The following is a 9,737-nucleotide window of genomic DNA, read 5'->3' on the forward strand; positions in this document are numbered from 1 at the left end:
ATTTTGAGTGATCAGGCTAATAAGCAAATACATAAACTGAATTGAATGATAAACCAGGTAAATTGTTGGCCAGGCAGTTGCAGGGTGCACAGGCAGGTAGGTCCATTCTTAAACTCAAGTCTTCCACTGGTGAAACTTTAACTAATCCAAGCTGAAGAAAGATATTGATTTTTGGAGGACTTTGCCTCTATCTCTTATAGGGCGTGTAAATACGATTAAAATGGTGTTGCTCCCCAAGTTTATGTATTTGTTATAAAATATTCCAATTAACCTTCCGTTATCATTTAAAAGAAAACTTGACTCAATAATAATGCCATTTGTCTGGGGGTATAAAACACATCGTATTGCCAAGACCCCCCTACAAAAGCCAAAAGAACTGGGGATTTTATACCTTCGTTACATTCTCCTATTTGTTTTAATCATAATTTTATTCCATCTCAATCTGATCAGGCCTTTATTTAGTGGAAGGATAAAGGAATGACTACTATTGCAGACATAAAATAAATAATAATTCTGCATCCTATATGGAGCTGAAAGAAACCCTACCTCAAGCTCACTCTTCCGTTACGTACAAGTTTGACATTTTGTCAAAAAATAATATATAAAACTTTTAAAACACACCAAAGGAACACCCTTTTTATGTTTTAATGAAAGAACATCCTAATTCTAAACATCTTTTTTCAAAATTTGTGTTACTATTTGCTAATAAGTCTGTTGTTTCATCAGAACATATAAAATCTGCCTGGGAGGCAGATCTTGGTGTGGAGTTGACCGATGAGATGTGGAGGGAGGGGATGGAGAAGATCCATTTGGGCTCAATATATTCCAGGTTGCAGTTGATTAAATTTAAAGTCATGCATAGCTTACATTATTCCAAAGAAAAATATTATATACGGTATCCTAATGTATCTGATATATGTGACAGTTGTAAATCTTCAAAAGGCACTCTAGGCCACACCTTTTGGCTTTGTCCTAAGATTGTCATCTTCTGGCACGATATTTTTAAATGGTATTCTAAAATTTATGATTTAAAGATTGAACCTGACACACTGTTTGCCCTGTTTAGCTGCTGTTTGGCCACATACTGTACAGCAGACACATATGTTTGGTATGTTAGTTTCAAAGAGAATAATACTCCATAAGTATGGACTTGTGTATATGTTTATATATGAATGTTTCTGAATAATTAACAAGGTTAATAATAACAAATAAAATAAAAAGCTGGAGGAGAGCACAGGACCTGGTGACGCTTTGCAGAGCTGGAAGAACTCGGCCAAAAATTATAACCAGCAAGCATTGTGTTCGGACTATCATGCATCAAGTTAAGTCAGTGCTGCATCAAATCAAACACATCTATTCAGTCTGAGAATGCAACAAATAATAAATGTTATGGAGAACATCTGAAAAATAAGAGTATTTACAGCATTGATTAGAACAGTTTGTAGCATAATGGAAGGTAAATGAATTGATGAATTATTGCCAGTAATGGTAGTATCTGGGGAGACATATTGCATATCAAGCAGTCTTTTTGTAATCATAGTCCACGATCAGCAGCCACGATCTCGATCTCTGATTCGCGATCCACCATCATAATCCACGATGTGGCCGCAGTTGCCGCTCTGGATCGGCAGACGATAAGGCATAGGGAATCTGGGGAAGAAATCAAGTCAGTAACATGTATTGAGCAGGTCTAAGACTAGCTTGGACCAGCTCTAACTATAAGCTTTATCGTAAAGGAAGGTTTTAAGCCTACTCTTAAACGTAGAGATGGTGTCTGCCTCCTGAACTGAAAGTGGGAGATGATTCCACAGGAGAGGAGCTTGATAGCTGAAAGCTCTGGCTCCTACTCTACTTTTAGAGACTTTAGGGACGAGGAGTAAGCCTGAATTCTGGGAGCGCAGTGCTCTTTTAAATTCTATTCTTGATTTAACCGGAAGCCAGTGCAGTGAAGCTAATACAGGAGAAAGGTGGTCTCTTTTCCTGGACACAGAGCCCTGTGGAACACCGTGGTTAACTTTGGTGCGCACAGATGACTCATCATTAATTAGCACAAATTGGAATCGATCTGAAAAATAGGATATAAACCAGTTTAGGGCGGTTCCTTTAATGCCAATTAATTGTTCTAGTCTCTGTTATAAAATTTGATAATCAATAGTGTTGAATGCTGCACTAAGATCTAACAGAACGAGGACAGACACAAATCCCTGATCTGAAGCTATTAGAAGGTCATTAGTGACTTTTGTCAAGGCTGTCTCTGTACTATGATTAGCTCTAAACCCCGACTGAAAGTCTTCATATACATTACTTTCCTGGAGAAACTCACACAGCTGATTGGCTACAACCTTCTCAAGGACTTTAGACAGGAAGGGGAGGTTGGATATCGGTCTGTAGTTGGCTAAAACCTCCGGGTCCAGGTTGGATTTTTAAAGAAGGGGTTTGATTACAGCTAGTTTTAAAGGACTGTGGTACATATCCTGATGATAATGAGAGATTGATTGTATTCAGTAACGTACTATCAATTGTAGGAATGGATCTAAAATAAAAGTTGTGGGTTTAGAAGATGAGATTATTTTGGTCAGCTGATCAAGGGTGATCAGAGAGAAGCTGTCTAAATAGTTGGTAGGATTCTCAGCTGTTTCTGAGATTTCTGTGCTTGATGGTGTATTAGTGTCAACTGAGGGCAGGAGATGGTGGATTTTATTTCTTAGAGTTAAAATTGTGTCATTAAAGAAGGTCATAAAGATATTGCTATTCAGGGATGGAGGAATACTGGGTTTGATTGAGCTGTGACTCTTTCAGCCTGGCTACAGTGCTGAAGAGAGATCAGGGGTTGTTTTTATTTTCTTCTTTTAAAGGGGACATAGCATGCAAATTCCACTTTGTTAGTGCTTCTACAGGTTAATGTGGGTATCTGGCATGTCTACCAACCCAAAAACTCTGGAAAAAAAACACTTGCGCGTTTTGTTATGGTTCCTCTAAGTCAGAAACGTCATGCTTGAGTGACTCGAATGAGCTTCCTGTGTATTGTGTTGTAACAATACACCGGAAGTCTCCCTACATGATCTTGGCCCACCCTCCACCTCATCCCCCCGCCCCCCCACACTCGTTACGCCGGGTTTACACCGGACGCAGCGAGGCTGCGAGGCAGCGCAGCGCCGTTCCCAAGCACGCAGCCGCCTGGCTGTTCACACGGGACACGCATTTCTCCGCTGGTCAGCCCGCGATTCACTCACATGTGGCATTTGTCTGGATCGTTGGGACTGGGAGGCTGCAGCAGCTGCTCGGGCGCGACCGCTCGCTCTCCCGTGCGTGAGCTGGAATTTGTGTCAACGCCACACAGCCAGCAGTGTGGAAGACTTCCGCAGTGTTCAGCACTACTGTAACACTGGCACAAACACACAGAGCCCCCCCACTCGGTACGCCGGGTTTACACCGGACGCAGCGCCGCTGCGAGGCAGCGCAGCGCCGTTCTCAAGCACGCAGCCGCCTGGCTGTTCACACGGGACGAGCATTTCTCCGCTGGTCAGCCCCATAGACTGTATATATAAGGTCAGCCCGCGATTCTGCTTTCTCCGCTTGTTGTTGTACCCGTTGAATGTCGGGGTTCGGGGGTAAATGATGGTCTTCATAGCCCCCCCACCCCTCTCTTTCTCTCTGTCTATCTGCTTGTGTGCTTGTAGTGGATGGGCAGAGGGGGACATTTAATTATGTGATTGGGAAAATTAAAACTCCAGGACAACAGAAGGGGAATACAAAGTATGGGATGCAAATTTGATAATTTATATCATATAAAATATGTAATTTATATAATTTAAAATCATGGGGGGAGGGGAGAGCTGGCTCATTAGCATTTAAAGGAACAGGCACTCAAAACAGGTCACTCTGTGGAGGGCTGTTTTATACAGGGTAAAAAGGGTGCTGTTTTAAATGATCCTTGTGGTATTTTGACCAAAGTATGTTACAGACATTTCATTAAGACCCCAAGGAACCATATCAACTTGTGGTAAAATGGGATGGACATAACCCCATGTTTAAAATCAGCAAAAAACCATTAACCTCCCTACATGGAATCAGAGAGTAGTAACCAGCCTGGGCCACCTCTTCAATGACAGCTCTCTCATGACCTTTGACCTTCTCAAACAAACTTATAACCTACCCCACCACTGTAACTACCAGTACTTACAATTGAAAGAAACCATAAAAAAGAAAATTGATGTTCATAATTTCGACAACTCCACCCATCACCTATTACCAAAACTCCATTCACTTCAACAAGATGAATGGAGTTAATGAATGAATGAATCTCAGATATACAAACTCTTCTCTCACAATCACAACACTGTTTCATTACCAATAGACAAATGGACATCAGACTTAAACATAAATCAATCAAACATTGACTGTCAAATTAAATGTAAAAGCACATTCTCCATGTCACTTAGCTCAAAAATTCAACACATTCAATACAAGATCCTACACAGAGCACACAACACCACTGATAAAATGCACTATATGGGCTGCACACAAGGTCCCACTGCAATAGACATCCACTTCCATGCTTCTTGGCTCTGTACACCAGTTTTGGTCGTGGATCAGATTCCCCCCCTCCCCATCCATCTCTCTGTTAGGAGATCTCTCCTCTCTTCCAATCCCACAAAATCTTCAAACCTTCATTCTAATAGCATTAACTGTGGCCAAGAAAACCATACTGCTTAACTGGAAAGATAGAACAAAATTATCAGTTAACCATTGGCTCAACCTGTTAACAGAACACTCACTTCAAAACTCACTTCAACCATAAAGCATAATCTCTCAGACACACAACAACTGCACCAATGACAAAAACAGCTACGAAACGTACAAAAACTTACAATAACACATTACAGAGCAACGTGTAACATAAAAGGGGCAGTACAGTACAGTGCCTCATAATTCGATATTGAATTCAATATTTTGTCTATGTATATTGCAAAAACAGAATTTCAAAGAAACCCCTGAGGGGGTAGAGCGGTCGTCTTCTAAACAGAAGGTCGGCGGTTTGATCCCAGTCTTCCCCATCTGCAAGATACTGAACCCAGAATTGCCCCCTAGAAAAAAAAAAAGTGCTGGCCATAGATGCACTGTATGAATCTGTGTATGAATGGGTGAATGTAAAACTGTTCTGTAAAGCACTTTGAGTGGTCATCAAGACTAGAAAAGCACTACATAAATACAGACCATTTACCATTTACTCAGTGCCAGTTTAACTTCATCTCAAATACGCCATGCAGAAACTCATTTCCAAATTTGGTACCATATTCAAAAAGTGAAATCACTTATGGTAAATGGTCTGTATTTATGTAGCGCTTTTCTAGTCTTGATGACCACTCAAAGTGCTTTATAGAATTTTCTTATCTGGTTTGTGTGTGTTTTTTACCCACTCCCTGTGTACCACCATCTGAGGCTGCTTCCCTTTCAGTCTTCAACAGAACAGACGTGGAAGTGCAGTGTGGCATTGGACGTGGTGGAGGTGGCGGTAAAGCGAGTGGTGGTAACAGAGGGAGGCCATGATATCAAGTCACATCCTGTGTTGTCGTTGCAGGGAGATGGACTGACCCCTGACCAGCAGGGGGAAATGACCAACCTGTTGAAGAGATGGACAAAGGTATTTTCAAGCAACGATGAGGTTTTTTGACTGCACTGGTTTTGTGAAGCATCATACCAACTGGTTCAGTGCCCGCAAGCCGGGAAAGGTACCAACCTGTCCCTACATGCTGAACTACAAACCAGGCGGCAGAACATACTGGACAGTGGTGTGGAGAGGGAGAGCGTGAGCCAGTGGGCAGTCTCAATTGTGCTTGGAAGGAAGAAGGATGGAAGCTGGAGGTTCTGTGTCGACTACAGGAAATTGAATGCACTCACACACAACGATGCCTACCCCTGATACGAGATGTTTCCCATCTCGTATCAGTCTCTGATACGAGATGGGAAACAAAGGAACTAAAATGAATCTGGATAATTTGCCCGATTTTGAGGCTCAAAATGTGAAAATAATGCAGACTAAATATGCTGATGTTGCGACGGGACCTTTACCAATATGGATAAAGGAGTACGGATTCCCCAGAGGGGGAACATTTAGTCCGAGGCAATTAATAAGGTTGGAAGAGAAAATGGATCTGGAAAGTAAAAAGAGAAAGTTAATGGGGGAGATTGAGACACATCTGAAAGCACTGAGCGTGTGGAAAAATTAATCAGAATGTAGTGAAAGAAAAAGAATGCAAAACAAATGCCGTATGTTTCGCAAAAAGATGATGAGATGAATAAACGTGAACAAATGAAGAATGAATGTAAACGTACAGATACATCTGCTCAGAAAAAGTCTTATTTGTATCCTACAGTGCCTCAGTGTGTCAGAGTGGACTATGATCCCCTCTTCACAGACCTGAAGTGGCTTCAGCCCCAGCCGGTTCCCCTCTGTCCTACATTCCACCAGCAAGCGCCCATCAACCAGACTCCATGAATGACACATCAGGCAGCAGTAGTGGACCCCCTTTAACACACAGAGCCAAAGCACAGACTGCAGTTCAGCCTACATCCACTTGTTACGCTGACACCGCCACACCAACCCTGCCAATGTTTGAGGTGGCCGGACAAGATGGTGCGATGATGGTTTTCCGTCCTTGGACAGAAGCTGACATCAAAGAAGCCACCAACAACAGATACAGAGAAGCCATCAAAGCTCTGTGTGATGCCATTAAATTGAATTTTCCTCCATGAATAGACACTGTCAAAATCACAGCATGTAAACAAAAAGATGAATCAGTCCAAGAATATTATGCTCATCTTGTTGACATCTTCACAACCCACAGCAGGCTCGTGCGCCCTGACCCCATGGGCGAGGAAGTCTTTGCCTGGGAGGCCCACCTGCGAAACAACTTCAATGGCCTCTGTCCTGAAATAGCATAGGCTGTCAGACACAGCTGCTTTGCCTGGTCTGAAGCAAAACTGAATGAAGTTGGACGACATGCTCTGCATGCTGAAGAAAACATCAAGGCTCAACAAAGACGCAAGAAAGATAAGACTGAAAAAGACCTACACATGGCTCCAATTACCATGTATAAGACACTTCAAGACTTACACACATCCTCTACAACAGGGGTATTTAACTACAATTTAAAGAGGTCCAGTTAGGTCAAATCAAATGAATTCAGTACGATTCAAAAACTTTTTGACAATATTTATAGTCACATAACATAGAACTGAACATATATGTATGATTGCAGATATGTATAATGTTCCCTCATTAACTAAATAAAAGTAAGGCTGCATTTCAAAATAAGAGAAAATAAATAAAATGTGAAAATTGTGCATGTTCAAATAAAGGGCTTAACTTCAGAAAAATAAAATAAAGGGAGCAAAAGCTTGAATTTCCCTTTTTCTGTTTCACATCTTGACTCAAAAGTCTCAACCAATTTTACAAATAATAAATCTCAACACATCTTAACAACTGAACAGTTTTAGAATCACTTTCTTCCCCTCTTATATCCCACTCCCCCACTTTGTTCGTCTGTTTCTCTCCCTTTCTCCGTCTCACTCCTGTTTCTCTCCCTTTCTCCGTCTCACTCCTGTTTCTCAACTTTCTCCGGCACAGTCGTCTGTTTCTCTCCCTTTCTCCATCTCACTCCTGTTTCTCTCCCTTTCTCCATCTCACTCCTGTTTCTCTCCCTTTCTCCGGCTCACTCCTCTGTTTCTCAACTTTCTCCGGCCTACTCCTCTGTTTCTCTCCCTTTCTCCGTCTCACTTCCTCCTTTCTCCTCTCCCTCTGTTTCTCAACTTTCTCCGGCTCACTCCTCTGTTTCTCAACTTTCTCCGGCTCACTCCTCTGTTTCTCTCCCTTTCTCCGTCTCACTCCTCTGTATCTCAACTTTCTCCGGCTCAGTCGTCTGTATCTCTCCCTTTCTCCGTCTCACTCCTCTGTATCTCAACTTTCTCCGGCTCACTCCTCTGTTTCTCAACTTTCTCCGGCTCACTCCTCTGTTTCTCTCCCTTTCTCCGTCTCACTCCTCTGTATCTCAACTTTCTCCGGCTCAGTCGTCTGTTTCTCTCCCTTTCTCCATCTCACTCCTGTTTCTCTCCCTTTCTCCATCTCACTCCTGTTTCTCTCCCTTTCTCCGGCTCACTCCTCTGTTTCTCAACTTTCTCCGGCTCACTCCTCTGTTTCTCTCCCTTTCTCCGTCTCACTCCTCTGTTTCTCTCCCTTTCTCCGTCTCACTCCTCTGTTTCTCAACTTTCTCCGGCTCACTCCTCTGTTTCTCAACTTTCTCCGGCTCACTCCTCTGTTTCTCTCCCTTTCTCCGTCTCACTCCTCTGTATCTCAACTTTCTCCGGCTCAGTCCTCTGTTTCTCTCCCTTTCTCCGTCTCACTCCTCTGTTTCTCAACTTTCTCCGTCTCTCCTCTGTTTCTCTCCCTTTCTCCGTCTCACTCCTCTGTTTCTCTCCCTTTCTCCGTCTCACTCCTCTGTTTCTCTCCCTTTCTCCGTCTCACTCCTCTGTTTCTCTCCCTTTCTCCGTCTCACTCCTCTGTTTCTCAACTTTCTCCGTCTCACTCCTCTGTTTCTCTCCCTTTCTCCGTCTCACTCCTCTGTTTCTCTCCCTTTCTCCGTCTCACTCCCCTGTTTCTCTCCCTTTCTCCGTCTCACTCCTCTGTTTCTCAACTTTCTCCGTCTCACTCCTCTGTATCTCAACTTTCTCCGTCTCACTCCTCTGTATCTCTCCCTTTTGTTTTCTCTACCTGTATCGCTATCTTTCTTTTTCTTTCTTCCGTCTTTTCATGTGTAACTTGCCTCTAACTCTCTCATCTGTCTGCACTGTAGAGTCGCAATGTTTATTGCCTGGAATGCACAGACTTGATTGGCTGAGTAGTATCTCGTGGGATGGCTTAACTCGCATGCAATTGGTCTGTGCGTTTCCTCATCCGCTAAACCACTACCGTAAAGACTACAAAAGCTGCGCCGGTTACAAATAGAAGCGCCCTGTCAGGTTTTAAATCATAACCTTCTGTTTTGGCTGTAGGTCCGGGTCCGTACGGGACGGCTTCTGGGTCCGGACCCGGACCGCGGTCCGCCTGTTAGTGACCTCTGATCTAGGTGAAAGGGAACTATTGACAGAAATAATCCTAGTGATGTTTTCATGAGTATGTTTCATCTAAATTATACAAATTGTTGTTTTATTTACCCTAGAATGGGCCCTTTATATTGAAATACTATATATTTACATCGGGGGGGGGTCCTCTTCATGGAGGCCGCCATGTTTGTTGTAGTAGCCCAGACTGGACAAACTAAACACTCTTTGAGTTTTTATGAAAACTGAAGGTTACCACAGGTTCTTTTTCATGTTTGGAAGAGGAGGATGAGGTGAGGGGTATTCAGCTGCAACATGCAACTTTACCACTTTATGTCACTAAATTCTACACACTGCAACTTTAATGATCGTCTGCCCTGATTCTGAAGCAGCGGAGTCCACGTCCGTGTCGCGATTCATCGTCCACAGCTCTAGTGCTCAGCAATGGGCCAGACACAGCATTCATTGCCTCAGTTATTGCAGCCCAGTGTGTATTTTGTGTCATCCACCGCCTTCAATTTCTGCTGTTGTGTGACACTTGTGTTTTTTTACCTTTTGGGGCCGTCTCTTCTAACTTCAACTGTTCAGCACACCGCTCTCTTCATGATAAACGGATGTCCTTATATGGAGAAATAGAG

This window comes from Hippoglossus stenolepis, chromosome 7 (assembly GCF_022539355.2).
Source record: "Hippoglossus stenolepis isolate QCI-W04-F060 chromosome 7, HSTE1.2, whole genome shotgun sequence".
Classification (NCBI taxonomy): Eukaryota; Metazoa; Chordata; class Actinopteri; order Pleuronectiformes; family Pleuronectidae; genus Hippoglossus; species Hippoglossus stenolepis.